Here is a 15,927-nt window from a genome sequence, read left to right as displayed (position 1 = left end):
AGAGTACCCACATGAAGAAGGCTTCATTCCACCTCTGGATGGGGAGTTAAGGAAGGTTTCAAAGAGGCAGCAGCCCAAGAGCTGGGACTTGAAGAAAAAGTTCATTAGAAGGCAAAGAGCTACAGAAGTAAATTCCAAACAGGGGAAAGCATCTACAAAATAATCAAGGATCAGATGGACATGGCACATTTGGGGTGACAGCAAGTAGTCTGGTGTGACAGGACAGTTAGAAGTTTAGGAGAAGATGCAAGAGGTGGTGGGAAAGACAAGGCTGAAAAGGTCACCCTGGAACAGAGGAGGAAAGGCCACAAAGACTGTGCTCATTGACACAATGCTCTTGATAATGAGCAATCATTTCTTGTTTTAAGAAGGAAAGAGATGAGGGGCGCCTGAGCCTTCAGCTCAGGTCATGATCCCAGGGTCCTGGGATCAAGCCCCACATCGGGCTCTCTGCTCAGGGGGGAGCTTTCTTCCTCCTCTCTCTCTCTCTCTGCCTACCTCTCCAGCTACTTGTAAACTCTGTAAAATAAATAAATTAAAAAAAAAAAAGAAGAAGAAGAAGAAGGAAAGAGACAAGGTAGGGGTGAGTGGTGGCAGGTGGAGGGCAGGGAGGGGGAACGTTGGAGAAGGAGGAGAGACGAGGGCAGCAGAGGAGGTGAGGAATGCCGGGTACTGGGCTAGAGGAGCTATGGGCTCTTGGGAAAGAGATGATGATGAAGAAGCTTTACATCAGGAACTTGATCCCCACCGTCACTGCCAACAACCCCTGGCAGCTCTTTGAGGACAGGAAGCTGCCGTGGAGGGACAGGTCCTGCTCAAGTCTGACTACGCCTTGGTGGGCTACCCCAACCCGAACTGGGCCATCCGCACTATCGGATAAAGTGGAATTGCATGGGAAAATCATGGAAGTTGATGACTCAGTCTCTAAAAAGCTCAGGAGCAGAAAAATTCAGATCCGAAACATCCCTCTTCACCTGCAGTGGGAGATGCTGGACGGACTTTTGGCTCAGTATGGGACAGTGGAAAATGTAGAACAAGTCAACACAGATACAGAAACTGCCATTGTCAACATCACATATGCAACAAGAGAAGAAGCAAAAATAGCCATTGAGAAGCTAAGTGGGCATCAGTTTAAGAACTACTCCTTCAAGGCTTCCTACATCCTGGATGAAGAGGTGAGCTCCCTTTCCCCCCCTCAGCAAGCCCAGCAAGCCCACTCTTCCCAGGAGGAAGGCCACGCCCCTGGGCCTCTTTTCGGGCCAGACAGATTGATTTCCTGCTGCAGATCCTGGTTCCCACCCAGTTTGTTGGTGCCATCATCAGAAAGGAGGGCTTGACCATAAAAAACATCACTAAGCAGACCCAGTCCTGGTAGACATGCATAGAAAGGAGAACTCTGGGGCTGCAGAGAAGCCTGTCACTATCCATGCCACCCCAGAGGGGACCTCAGAAGCATGCCGCATGATTCTTGAAAGCACGCAGAAAGAGGCTGATGAGACCAAACCAGCTGAAGAGATTCCTCCGAAAATTTTGGCCCACAATGGCTTATTTGGAAGACTGACTGGAAAAGAAGGCAGAAATTTGAAGAAAATTGAACATCAGATGGGGACCAAGATAACTACCCCACCCCTGCAGGATTTGAGCATGTACAACCCCAAAAGAACCATCACTGTGAAAGGCACAGTCCAGGCCTGTGCCAATGCAGATGTAGAGATCATGAAGAAGCTCCATGAGGCCTTTGAAAATGATATGCTGGCTATTTATGAACAAGCCAATCTGATCCTGGGGTTGAACCTCGGGCACTTGGCATCTTTTCATCCAGGCTGCCTCCAACAGCAGGGCCCCGAGGAGCTCCTGCCACTTCCCATTACCATGCTTTCGCTACCCACTCCAGATACTTCACCAGCTTGTACCCCCCTCACCAGTTCGGACCTTTCCCACATCACCACTCCTATCCAGAGCAGGAGACCATGAACCTCTTCATCCCAACCCAGGCTGTAGGTGCCATCATCGAGAAGAAGGGTGCATGCATTAACCAGCTGACCAGGTTCACTGGGGCCTCCATCAAGATGGCCCCTGTGGTAGGCCCAGATGTCAGCGAAAGGATGGTCATCATTACTGGCCCACCTGAAGCCCAATTCAAGGCCCAGGGGAGGATATTTGTGGAAACTGAAAGAAGAAAAACTTCTTTAACCCCAAAGAAGAGGTCAAGCTGGAAGCCCACATCTGAGTGCCCTCTTCCACAGCTGGCCGGGGGACTGGCAAGGGCGGCAACACCGTGAATGAACTGCAGAACTTAACCAGTGCAGAACTCATCGTGCCTCGTGACCACTCGCCAGATGAAAATGAGAAAGAAAGTGATCGTCAGAATTATTGGGCATTTCTTTGCTAGCCCGACCGCACAGCACAAGATCAGGGAAACTGTACAACCACTGAAGCAGCAGGAGCAGAAATATCCTCAGGGAGTCGCCTCACAGAGCAGCAAGTGAGGCCCCACAGGCACCAGCAAAACAACAGATGAATGTAGCCCTTCCGACACCTGACAGAATGAGACCAAACAGAGCCAGCCAGCTCGGGAGCAAACCCAAGACCATCCTGAGGAATGAGAAGTCTGCGGAAGCGCCCTGAGAATCCCAGGGGCCAGGAGGGAGGAAGGAGGTCAGCCCGGGGCCTTTCCCGGCCTCCTGCCCACCGCGCACCACCGGGCCTCTGCCGGCTTCCCAGCCAGCCACTGCACCATCCACTCACGTCTCTCCATAACTCCCACCGCGCTATCCTTTTTAGTTGAACTAACATAGGTGAACGTGTTCAAAGCAAAGCAAAATTAACACCCTTTTCTTTTTGTGGAAATTGTCTCTGTACAAATGTGTACATATTAGAAGGAGAAAGATGTGAAGATATGTGGCCTGTGGGTTACAAAGGGAGCCTGCAGCGTTAATATATTTTAGAAATAATATATCAAATAACTTAAAAAAAGAAGAAGAAGGAAAGAGACATGGGGTGCCTGGGTGGCTCAGTTGGCTAAGGGGCCACTCTTGATTTCAGCTCAGGTCATGATCTCAGGGTCATGAGATTGAGTCCTGGGTCAGGCTCCATGCTGGGACTGGAGCAGGAGAGAGTCTGCTTGAGATTCTCTCTCTCTCTCTCCCACTGCCGCTTGCCCCAACTCTCTAAGTAGAAGAAAAGAAGGAAAGAACATGATAAAGGAAAGGTATCAGAGGTAATTTAGCAGAAGCGTGGAGAGGCACTAAGACACATGAAGACAAAACCACTATTAGGAGGCTACCTGAATAGATGATTGAAACTCACTCTGCAATGAAAAAAGCCAGATGAGGGGAAAGGCAGTAAAAAAAATGAAGGAAGAGAAAAGGAACTCCAAAGTTACTTTTGATGTGCCATCAGCAAGACCTACTGATTGGTTCCTGGGGATGTGGGAAAAAGGAGTCACAGATGTCTAAGTTTCCTGAAGAGATGACTGCAAAGTAATTCTAAGTGGGGAGACATGCAGAGGAGAAGGAGCAAGTTTACCAGAAAACAGAGTTAGCTCTGTGATTTTCGAGAGGCCTTCAGTCCCACCAGGTGAAGCTGGTAACGGGCAGCTCCACCATGAGGTCAGGACTGGAGACAGACGTTTGTGGAAATGAAGTGCAGTGGACGTGATGGCAATGGATAGGAGCATGAGAACAGCAAAGAACCAAGAAGTCATCCTTTGATAACAGCAATACTTGCAAGCTCCTGGAAGGAAAAGAAACCTAGAAAGAGACCGGTGAAGAGTGGTCAAAAAATTAAGAGGAAATTGCAGGAGAGTAGTGATTCCCAAGACAAAGGATGCTTCGTCATGGCAAATGCCATAGAGGTTGAGGAGAACCGCTGAAAGGAAGCCATTCGGTGAGACGGGTGGGAGGCTGGCAGAGAGTGACCTCTAGAAACCAGCTTCTGTAGAGTGACGGCTGTGAGAATTCTGGAGGAGACACTGAAGCAAGGAGTAGAGACTTTTCTTTCAAATTCAGCCGCGAAGGACGGTGATGATATTGAGTGATAGGGGTACCTGAGGGCAAGGGAAGCAGGAATAATTCCATGTGGACATTTTTATACATTCACGAGCTGATAAAGGGCCAGTGAAGAGGAAAACTGTGATGGTATGAGAGAGCTGGGAAATAAGACTAACTCCTAAGAAGAGTCAGAATGGAGTGCTGAACGATTAACCAAGTTCTCATTTTATGTGTAGGTTTTCCTGTGGTCCTCTGCCAGTGGCCCGGTGTTTTTAGAGGAACAAACTCAGCTCACAGGTGCTAGGAGCCCAGGATAAATTCTTTTAAAAGACAATAATTGGCCTTTTTCAGGCTGTCATTTTTTATAATCTCTTCAGACACACAACCCACTATTTTTGCAACGTTCTGCAATCTCGGTCCTCAAATCAAGGTGTTTAGTGGCAGATACCGACAGTTTCAGAGCATGACGCCTCGTCAGTGCCTTCCTCCCTCTCTTTCCTGCCAGGCCTTTTATTTATAGCTAGCTCCCCTGCACGTTCTCTCTATCTTATAGATCTATCATGCATACATATCTTATATATCTTGTCAAATGCTTTAGGTATAGAGCACTCTCTGCTTAATTCCCTCCTCACTTACTCCAGGATTTATCCCACCTGCTACTCAAAATGGGCATGATTTATAACATGCAGCTTACTTCCAGCCATTGAAGGCATCTAAGTCTAGCTCTGAAAACTTCCCAAACACTATTCCAAACCTCACTGAAGCTGAGCCCCCCTCTTTTCACAGAATACCTTGGAAAGAAGTGCTGAAGGCAGCCCAAGGGTCCCTTCACCTAGTGCACAGGCGTCCCTCTAAGAGACAGTTACACTACCTTAGACCTGGAAAAAGCTTCAACTTCTTTGCCTTTTTTTAAAGAGAGAGATATCTCGAATCCATATCGAACCTTCTATGCATCTGTTCACAAACGTGTCACAATACCTACTTCAGAAAATGTTTTCCGAATGCCTGAAGGGGATTAGTTCTATCAGTGAGAGTTTAGGGAGAGCCACAATATCGAGGCAGGTGGACGGACTACTCTGTACATTCCTTTCCCGTGTGGCAGAATCAACTGTATACTCTCGAGACCATAGGATGAACTTCTAGGTGTTTAGTCCAGGTGTCCGTATTTCCTCTTTAGTTACCCAAATTGGGGCCATATCTTCAATGTTCCTGAAATGGGGGAGACTAGTAGAGGAGCAAGTATGGGGACAAAGAAACAAGTGAAGACTGAGAAGCTTCTGAGGAAAACCCAGATGGAGGCAGACATCTCACTCTGAAACTTATGGTGAAGTTCAGGCACAGAAAGTGAACCCCCTTCTTCCTTCAGGAAAGAGCCCTGATATTTGCCGGGTGGGGAAAATCGCTCAGATAACATTATGTTTTATTTTCTTCAAATTGGCACTCGGCAGTCCCGATGTAGGAACTGTCATAAATGACGAAGATTAGTACCAGTTTTCCAAGGATAAACATCCAAAAATAGCTCCAAGCTTTATAGATTCTCATTCAGCAACCAGAACATAGAGTAGGAAACAAATGGTGATGAGATTTTAGATGATTAGTTTTCATCCATGGTATGAAAATAAATGGATTCCATTTAATCAAGTGGATAGTTGTTTCTTAGCTCATTTTTCCCTTTATCCAGCTTTCAAGCCCATACAAATGACCACAGAGTGGGCTGGGAATGGGGCAAAAAAATTAATAGTAAATCTGAGATACAGAAGCATGAAGGAGGTAAGATTTGGTATGCATCAGCAAAAAGGAAGATGTGGAATTCCTATAAGAAGTTACCATTACAGGGGTGCCTGGGAGACTCAGTGGGTTAAGCCTCTGCCTTCGGCTCAGGTCATGATCTCAGGGTCCTGGGATCGAGCCCCGCATCGGGCTCTCTGCTCAGTGGGGAGACTGCTTCTTCCTCTCTCTCTCTCTCTCTCTGCCTGCCTCTCTGCCTACTTGTGATCTCTGTCAAATAAATAAATAAAATCTTTTAAAAAAAAAGAAGAAGAAGAAGAAGAAGTTACCATTCCAGGGACGCCTGAGTGGCTCAGTCAGTTAAGCATCTGCCTTCAGCTCAGGTCATGATCCCAGAGTCCTGGGATGGAGTCCCAAATCAGGCCCCTTGCTCAGCAAGGGGGCTGCTGCTCCCCTACTTATGCTCTCTCTCTCTCTGTCTGACAAATAAGTAAATAAAATCTTTTTTTTTTTAAGTTGCCATTACAAAAAAGTACTCTGGAAAAAAAATTTTCTCCTTGTTTATGAAAACGGAGATAAATAAAATAAATAAAACTATTTTCCTAAAAACAACATAGGCATCACTTCTGCTTTCCTTTGATAAGCCATCATAAAGGGAAATAATGAACTATGGCATCTTGTAACCATTCATCCACAAAACTTCCTTAGCAGAGACATTTTCTGTTCCACAGTTTATAAATGGATCTAGGCCTCCATATTCTGTATGAAAGTCTTATTAAATGAATCAACTGTATTCTGTAACAAGGTCCTGGGTTCTCTCTAGAAATCACAGCTGCACATCAAATCCCATGGGAACAGGCTGTCTAACATGATGTCTTATACCTTTAGCGCACAGCATTAGGGAGACAGCACAATGTAGTATAAGGAATTTAGGCTTAAGAATTCATCAACAGGTTCTATCCCTGCAACCAACTAAAAAGTGATTTCCATGAGTTACAAAGTCTTTGAAGATCAGTTTCCCCATCTGTCACCAAAAAAAAAAAAAAAAAAGGAGGGGGAGGTATGCCACTCTTAAAAACTTGATTTTCTTGTTACAACAGAATTTGGTTGATCACAATTTCACATCACTTTTTTTTTATAAATTTTTTTTAAAGATTATTTATTTATTTATTTATTTGACAGACAGAGATCACAAGCAGGCAGAGAGGCAGGCAGAGAGAGAGAGGAGGAAGCAGGCTCCCTGCTGAGCAGAGAGCCCGATGCGGGACTCGATCCCAGGACCCTGAGATCATGACCTGAGCCGAAGGCAGTGGCTTAACCCACTGAGCCACCCAGGCACCCCTCACATCACTTTTTTTTAATGAGAATGCATCCTTAAAAAAACCAGCGATGGGTGCCTGGGTGGGCTCAGTGGGTTAAAGCCTCTGCCTTCAGCTCAGGTCATGATCCCAGGGTCCTGGGATCAAGCCCCACATGGGGTTCACTGCTCAGCAGGGAGCCCACATCCCCCCTCTCTCTCTGCCTGCCTCTCTGCCTACTTATGGTCTCTGTCTGTCAAATAAATAAATAAAATCTTAAAAACAAAAACAAAAACAAAAAACAACCCAGTGACAGAATTACATTATTAATTCTTTTTATTCTTGTCTGAGTTATCTTTAATTGTAATCATAGTCATACTGCTTAATAGAAAAAGTAGATCACGTAATTTATATTTTATGTTGAGACCAGTTAATGTGTTCAAAAAGACTTTGTTCTTTCTGAAGTCCTAATTTCCATATGAATCATAAACACCTTTGTTAGCAGCTGTTCTACTATAATGTCTTTCTTGGAGCACGTAGGTGTGATAGTATTAAGACCCACAAAATGCACAGAGAGATAAATATCCTCTTAGCCTATTCCAGTCATACAGTATTTCTTCCTGTGGTGAACATTTTCTAAAGAGTCATTAAAACACTATTTTCCCTGCATAACTAATAGCAGCATGGGGTTAAGTCAAGTGAATAAATGACTAAACGGAGATCATTTTCTTAGAGAAATTGTTTTCTCATACATCTAAAGCTTGTGAATTGTCTGATATTTGTCTGACCCATCATCATTTTTAAACACCATGAAGTAAACAACACATGTGCATATTTGCACTCATTTACATATCACACAATAGAGAAATAGACATCATGTCCTACTATAAAAGCCTGAATGGCAGCACGCATCTAGAGTTCTAGAAGGTGAATCAGATAATTAGCTTCAAACAGTACTGATTCCCATGTCTTTCAGGGCACAGACCTCACCCTGACATGCCATTCATTCGTGGGTTCGTTTGTTCATTCAAATACAGGCTAATGTACTGGGTCCCTGGCTAGATGCTGAGAAAATATAAAGATAGTTCCTATGATCAAACACTCCTCAATTGATGAAAAAAGCAGACATGTATTCAATACTATATATATATATATATATATATATATATATATATATATATATATATATCTTATACCTTATAACTATGCCAATATACCCTTTAGTAAAGGTATGTTCTGGGGACTAGCTCCTGTAAAAGAGAGCACCTCTGTTAAATGTTGTTCAATTGTCCTTCCAGATTCCCCTTCTACTCTTCTCTGTGGTACTCTCAGAAGGCAGATTCCATGGCTATTTCAACATCCTTACCTTCTGGCTTCACACTGAGCTCGACAATGGAAGGCATTGAAAACTGGACAGAAGGTGCAAGGTTCCTGAGGACAGAGTATCTATTCCCCAATTCCTCCTTGAGAGAGAGCTACAGGTTGTACAACAGACCAAACACATCTCTAGTTAGGTGATCGTCTCCAGGGTCAGCCATAAGGCACTAGCTCCTCTTGCCCCATCAGGGGTTCCAGCTGATGGCAATTCTAAGTGCTGGTGGCACTATCCTTTATGGGTTGTCCTTAATCCTATCTACACCTTTGTAAATAATCCCTATTTTAAACCCTCCTCAAATTAATTATTTCGAGTTTCTGCTATCTGTCTCCTGCTGTTTTCTTGATACATCATCCAGACCAAAAAGGGGTGGGAAGGAACACATTTAGGAAGCCAAAGTGTATCACCTGGTCAAAAGAAGAGTAGAAGTGGGATAGGCAAAGAAAGGGGTTGGGAATGGACTGACTGTGAGAGTGGAAGGAGCTGCATTCGCAAAAATGGAGAGGTAGAGGAAGATCTGATCTATCTGAAGCATCTGGAGTCATTGGGAAGGCAGCACAACAGACTGCCAAGGAGGCAGATGGGGTCAGATCACGTAAGGCCTGATACCATACTATTCAAGGGAATCTGAGACTCATTATGAATGCAACTCATTTTCCTCAAAGCATTTTGTTCAGTGCAGTTTCAAAAGGTCACGATGGTGGCATTTTTGAAATTAGAAGGGAGAGAAGTGAAATTGGAGATAGGGAGAGCATTTATCAGTTTATTACAATTATCAAAACAATGCAGTCGAAACATAATGCACATCTGGACTAAGGTCATGCCTTCAGGGATTGACAGAAGGAAAGGGAGAAGCATGTATTTGATAGCACTTTGTGACCAATTCAATATTGGAAGAAAGGTAATGAAACATGCTGGCGTAAGTGGTTAAAAAATGGTATTTCGGGGGGGATTTATTATGTGCTAAGTACTGTTCTTACAGTTTTACATATTTTGACTTGTTTTTATCCTCTTAAAATCTCCTAAAAATAACAATAATTTCATTCCTATTTTTTCAAATGTAGCAAGCAAGGTATAAAGAGCTCGAGCAACTTGCCCAACATTACATGAGTAATAAGTTCAAAAAACAAGATGGCAGGAAAAAGAAGAAAGAGACTGGAGAGGGGATTAAGCAAGATTATATCGGATTGGAATACCAACAGTCTCTCTAAAGTTGGAAGATAGTCAAGTAGAGAAATCTGGTGACCAACTGCATATACTAACATGAGATACAGAAATATACAGAACATATACAGAAATATAAAAATATAATGGCCAGAGATACAAACTGGAAAAATTCCAACACATGTTCTTTCTATCTAAAGTCTTGGAAGGGGCTGTGAGGTCCCTAGGGAGATTATTCAAAGTGAAAATGGGTTTGAGGTTGGAGACCAAGGTTAACATTACACTTAAGGAATAGAGTAAGAGGGACTTGCATGGTAGACTCCACAATCTAATTCTGTCCTAAAACTCTTCATGAATCTTCCACCTTGACCACTGAGAAACACTCCAGACAAATTTATCTCCTATTTTGGTTCTTCTGATGAACTCCCTTTGGAAGATGCCACTTTTGTGTTCCACTCATCCAAACCTTTCTCAGTCTTCAGGGACCACTTCAAATCCTACTTCCTCATTGGAATTTGGTCCCAATTACCTCATTCTAGGAAGCGTAAGTAGCACCTGGCTGTAAAACTCAACAGACGTTCTCGGTTCCTTCTGCGGATATTCATCTTTACTATTGCCCATCTCTGCTTTTTTCTGTAATGATACATTCCCAAATACACCACAGACTCCCTAAAGGACAAAACGTTCTTATTTCTATATCCCATTGCTCCCAAAATAATGCCTCATACGTGGTGGGTATTTGGTAAATAGTGGACACCCTCTGATTTCGAGATGGCACCCATCTTAGCAAGTATGTGCTTTACTAAGTCTCTGGGGACAACCATCAGAGCTGAAATCTTTTCTTCCACTACCATTCTTTTCTCTCATATGCCCAGCATATTCGTGTTTATCAAGCTCACTCTCTCTGAGGAAATGTCATAGGCTCTGCACCCTTTCTGATCTCCTCTATAAACTCATCTGACCATAACTTCATTCTCCCACTGCCATTCTTTTTTGCAAATGAGAACTGGTTAACGTAGATTTTTTTTCCCTCCTCCAGAAAAAAAAAGGTGAAATTTCCCGTCTCCATGTAGAAGAAGTGTACTAGGCCTATGAACATAATTTAATGGCAGTAATCTAGGCACTACAGAATATACTTTGAGACAAGCTGGATCTGTAATGTTCTTTAAATCTTCCTACATATGTCTCATTCCTCATTATTTCTAGAATCTTGACTTGAAATTTACTAAAATATGAAGGCACTTGGGGGAGAATTTTCCCAATTTATACACCCAAAACTTTACCATTTCTTTTCATGTGGCTTTTGAAGAATTTTTAGGAATAGAATGTACTTCACTTCAAACATATACAAGGAAAAAAAAAAAAACATATACTAGGAAGAACATCCTGTTCCCATTTATGCCATCTCATACGTTTGGCATGACGGGACTATCCACTTGCCTCAACTTTACACTGTATAAATCTTAACGTCTAAAATAGGTTGTAGGTCCACAACTAATGTCTGCTTCACTTTTAAGATGAATTCTGTACGTCTTTTTAATTTTTCAGGATAATAGTACATGGATTATTAAAAATGGCATGTGTAAGTGATAATATAATAAAATACTAATTTGTGCTCTAATAACAGTCTCCCACTGATAGACAAATGCGAGGAAAGATATGTTGACATTATTTCTGAAGCAGTTTTAGCTCATTAGAAGAACAGCAAAATCATCTATCTTTTTTTTTTTTCTAAAATAACAGCTAAGTTGCAAACAGCATCATCCATTTTACTTTCATCTAAAGCAAGGAATGATCTTGATGGCTGAAAGTAGCTGTAGAATTAATAAACTGGATTAAGTGCTATTTCTCACTAATTAGTTTTCCTTTCTGAGAACTAAGCTTCTCACTTAATTTTTTTCTTTTTCTCTTTTAGGAAATAAACTCAACATTTAAAGAATCCATCTAGCTATGTCCATATTAAATATCTACACTGACCTGAAATTGAGGAAGTTCTGTGTGCTTGGAAGCAGGTTTGAGTTTTGTATTACTTACCAGCTCAAGTTTTAAATAGTGATTCTTCTCACCTATAAGGACCTTAATAATGGGCAAATCACACGACTACAAAGATTCAATTAGCTACTAAATGTAAAAACTTAAGTGTTCCTAACTGGAAAAACCCTACATAAATATAACTTAACATTGCCCTAGGTCTTTAAAAAGCTTATAATTCAATGTGATATCATTGAGGGAAAGTGAGTTTTGAGGTTCAACACCACTTCCCACTTAGGGAAACGGATCACTTACTTAATATCTAAATACCAAAAATCTCAGTCATTGAAGTTCCACTTTGACTAAAGATGCAGAGAGCTACAAGAAAATATCACTTAAGCCATTGTTTCTAACAACAGCAAAGAAGTGGAACAATTTACACAATCATAGTACTCTGTGACAGTGTTGGAGAACTGGAGCTACCAGGTGTCCAAACGAACTAAATTCCAATGAGTGATAAGCATCTGGGCAGGGAAATAGAACATACAGACCCTTTCACCTTTGGCAGAGCATGGACAAAGAAGTAACTGCAGTAAAGACAGAGAAGAAGAGATATGAGAAACAGATACGACGTCAAGGGCTAGCACAATACATTAGCATAACTGGGGTAACTTAATAGTTATGACTGAGATTTTTGGTATTTAGAATTAGACAAAAATGACTGAAGAAGAAGAGGAAATTAGGAGAGGCTCCCTTGGCGGCATACATGTGCATAGGGCGATCAGCAGCCCCTGCAAACAGAATTAAATTCTGACTACTTCCCCATACCCCTTTCTCATATAAACTGAGAGCATTAAGCTATGAATTACTGAAGCTAAAAACTAGTAATAGAAAGATATGTGGAAAACCACTGAAGATTAGAAACTAGCCACACAATTTTAAGTGCATCTATGGATCAAAGAGAAATATCACAAAGGAAATTAGAAAATTCCTAATGACTGCAAAATGAAAACACAACATATCAAAACCTGTGGCACATAGCTAATATAGTGATTACAGGGACATTTACACCATCAATTGCCTTTATTAGAAAGAAAGAAAAATAGAATTTTTTTTAGAGAAACATAAGAGCAAATTAACACCAAAGCTGATGACTGGTAAACAATGAAATTAAAAACAGAAAAACAACAAGTAAAATCAACAAACACAAAGGCTACTTATTTTAAAAGAGCAACACATGGATAAACTTCTAGATAGACAATATCTGGATAAGAAATGTTGATATTTTGATAAGAAAAGGGCACATCACTGCCTATCACATAGTTAAAAGGACACTTGGAGGATATTATGAACAGAATAATACTGGTAATTTAGATGACTTAGATAAAATAAAAAAAAAATTTCCTGACACACTATCAAAATTCACTCAAGAAGGAACAGATGAATTTAACAGCCCCAATGACTATGCAACAAATTTAATCTGGAGTTAAAAAAATCTTCCCACAAAGAAAAGCTGGGGCCTAACGAGCTTTATTAGTGAACTCTATTAAATGACAAATAAATAAATACCAATTCTACCCAAAATCTTCCAAAAAATAGAGGACAGGAGACATTTCTCAACTCATTTTTTCCCATCCAAGTACTAACCAGGCCCGACCCTGTTTAGCTTCTGAGATCAGACAAGATCGGGCGCATTCAGGGTGGTATGGCCATAGACTCAACTCATTTTCTGAGGCTGACGTTCTCCTGAGACCAAAACAACGTTTTAGAAGAGAACAATAAAGGGGCTCGGTTAGTTAAGCATCTCCTTTTTTTTTTTTTTTAAGATTTTATTTATTATTTATTTATTTGTCAGAGAGAGAGAGAGAGAGAGAACAAGCAGGCAGAGGCGGAGAGAGAAGCAGGCTCCCTGCCACGCAAGGAGCCCGATGCAGGACCCGATCCCAGGACCCCAGGATCATGACCTGAGCGGAAGGCAGCGGCTTAACCAACTGAGCCATCCAGGCGTCCCTAAGCATCTCCTTCTGGATTTCAGCTCAGGTCACCATCTCAGGGTTATGAGACTGAGCCAACAAGGGTGGGCTCCACGACCTGCTTAAGTTTGCTACACTCCCTCTGTTCTTCCCTTCTGCTCACAGAGAGAAAGAGGTTCTCTCTCAGTCTAAAAAAAATTTTTTTAAAGATTTTTATTTATTTATTTGACAGAGATCACAAGAAGGCAGAGAAGCAGGCAGAGAGAGAGGAAGGGAAGCAGGCTCCCCGCTGAGCAGAGAGCCCGATGTGGGGCTCAGTCCCAGGACCCTGGGATCATGACCTGAGCTGAAGGCAGAGGCTTAAGCCCACTGAGCCACCCAGGCACCCCCTAAAAGAATTTTTTCAATAAATTAAAAAAAATAAAAAATACTCTTAAACATAGATATAAAAATTCGTACAAAAATATTAGCAAATAAAATCCTGTAAAATAGGACTAAGTAGGCTTGAACTTAGGAATGCAAATTCAACATCCCTAAATCAGTCAAATTAATTTGCCATGTCAACAGACTAAAAAAGTGGAAATGATATGATGATCTCAGTATATGCCCCCTCAAAAGGCATTTGACACAATTTGGTGTCCATTCATGAATTTCAGTAAACTAGAATAATTAGGAATAAGTATAATAAAATATGGGTATTAAGTACATGCTATAAGCTAGAAAATATTAATGAGAAAAAAATAAAGTAAATCCTGTTCATGGACTGAAAGATTTATTATTGTTAAGATGTCAGATCTGTCCAAACTGCTATCTAGATTCAGTGCAATCCAAACAACATCCTAGCTGGGGTTTTTGTTTTCCTTTGTAGACATAAACAAGCTAATTATAAATCTTATGGCTATGCAAAGAACTTAGAATAACCGAAATAATTTTTATTTTTGATTTTAATATTCCTTAAAGATTTATTTATTAATTCAAGAGAGAGAGAAAGAGATTAGGGGGAGAAGCAGAGTGAGAAGGAGACAAGCAGACTCCCCGCTGCTGAGTGGGAGCCCTATGCAGGACTCGAGCCAAGGACCTTGATTGAGATCATGACTGCTGCCAAAATCAAGAGTCAGATGCTTACCAAGCTGAGCTACCCAAGCACCCCCAAAATAATTTTTAAAAGAACAATGCTGGAGGGGGCACCTGGGCGGCTCAGTGAGTTAAGCCTCTGTCTTTGGCTCAGATCATGATCTCAGGGTCCTAGGATTGGGCCCCGCATTGGGTTCTCTGCTCAGTGGAGAGCCTGCTTCCCCCTCTCTCTGCCTGCCTCTCTGCCTACTTGTGATCTCTGTCTGTCAAATAAATAAACAAAATCATTAAAAAAAAAAAAGAAGAACAATGCTGTAGGACTCACCATCATTGATTTCAAGATTACTATAAAGCTAAAGTAATCAACCGTTAGTCTAAGGACACATGTACAGATCCATGGAACATAATGGAGAATTCAGAAATAGGTCCACATATCTTGGTTCAATTGATCTTTGACAAAAGTGTTAAAGACAGAGATAAATGAAGACAAGATAGTCTTTCAGGCAATAGTGTTGGGATTTCTACATGCAACTAAATAGAAAGAGACAGAGACAGAAGAGAGAAACAAAGAAAAAAAGGAAACAGAAAAAGATACTTTCCTCTTACTGTGTACCATATGTAAAAATTAACTCAAAATTGATCAGATACCTAAATGTAAGAGCTAAGACCATAAATCTTTTAAAAGAAAATGGTGGTGAAGATCTATATGACTTTATGTTAGGCAATTATTTCTTAGGCATAACTCCAAAAGCACAATCCATAAAAAAATAATAATAATAATTGAGACAAGCAAAATTTTAAAACTTCTGTTCTTTGAAAGATATAGTGGGACAAAAGGCCAAGCCACAGGGTGCCTGAATGGCTCAGTCAGGTAAGCATCCAATTCTTGGTTTCTTTGGCTCAGGTCCTGAACTCACAGTCCTGAGATCAAGCCCCAGGCTGGGCTCCATGCTCAGCACAGTCTATTTAAGATTCTTTCCCTCATCCTCACCCTCTGCCCTTGGCCATCTTCTCTCTCCTTCTCTCTCTTCTGCAAATAAGTAAATAAATAAAATCTTTGAAGGGAAAGCCACAGACTGAAAGAGACTATTTGAAAAATTCATATCTGGTGAATAACTGTTATCTAGAATACATAAAGAATTTTCACAGCTCATTAATAGAAAAGAAATAATCTAATAAAAAATGGGAAAAATACTTAAACATTTCATCAAAGAAAAAAATAATGGTGACAAATAAGCACATACAAATACATCATTAATTATTAGTGAAGTGAGTATTAAAACCATAATTTGACACCATTCTATACTAGCAGAATGGATGAAATTAAATGAACCGACAAAAGCAACTGCTGG

At 41.3% G+C, this 15,927-nt stretch overlaps 1 pseudogene; it reads left to right on the top strand.

Annotated features, from left to right (window-relative positions):
- Nucleotides 1–710: 710 nt before the first annotated feature.
- On the top strand, nucleotides 711–2,489 carry LOC101687180 (annotated as a pseudogene).
- Nucleotides 2,490–15,927: the final 13,438 nt, after the last annotated feature.

This window comes from Mustela putorius, unplaced genomic scaffold (genome assembly GCF_011764305.1).
Source record: "Mustela putorius furo isolate JIRA1106 unplaced genomic scaffold, ASM1176430v1.1 tig00003845_pilon_pilon_pilon, whole genome shotgun sequence".
In the NCBI taxonomy this organism is placed as follows: domain Eukaryota; kingdom Metazoa; phylum Chordata; class Mammalia; order Carnivora; family Mustelidae; genus Mustela; species Mustela putorius.
Note: the sequence above shows the minus strand (reverse complement) of the source record. Positions and strands in the feature narration are given on the sequence as shown.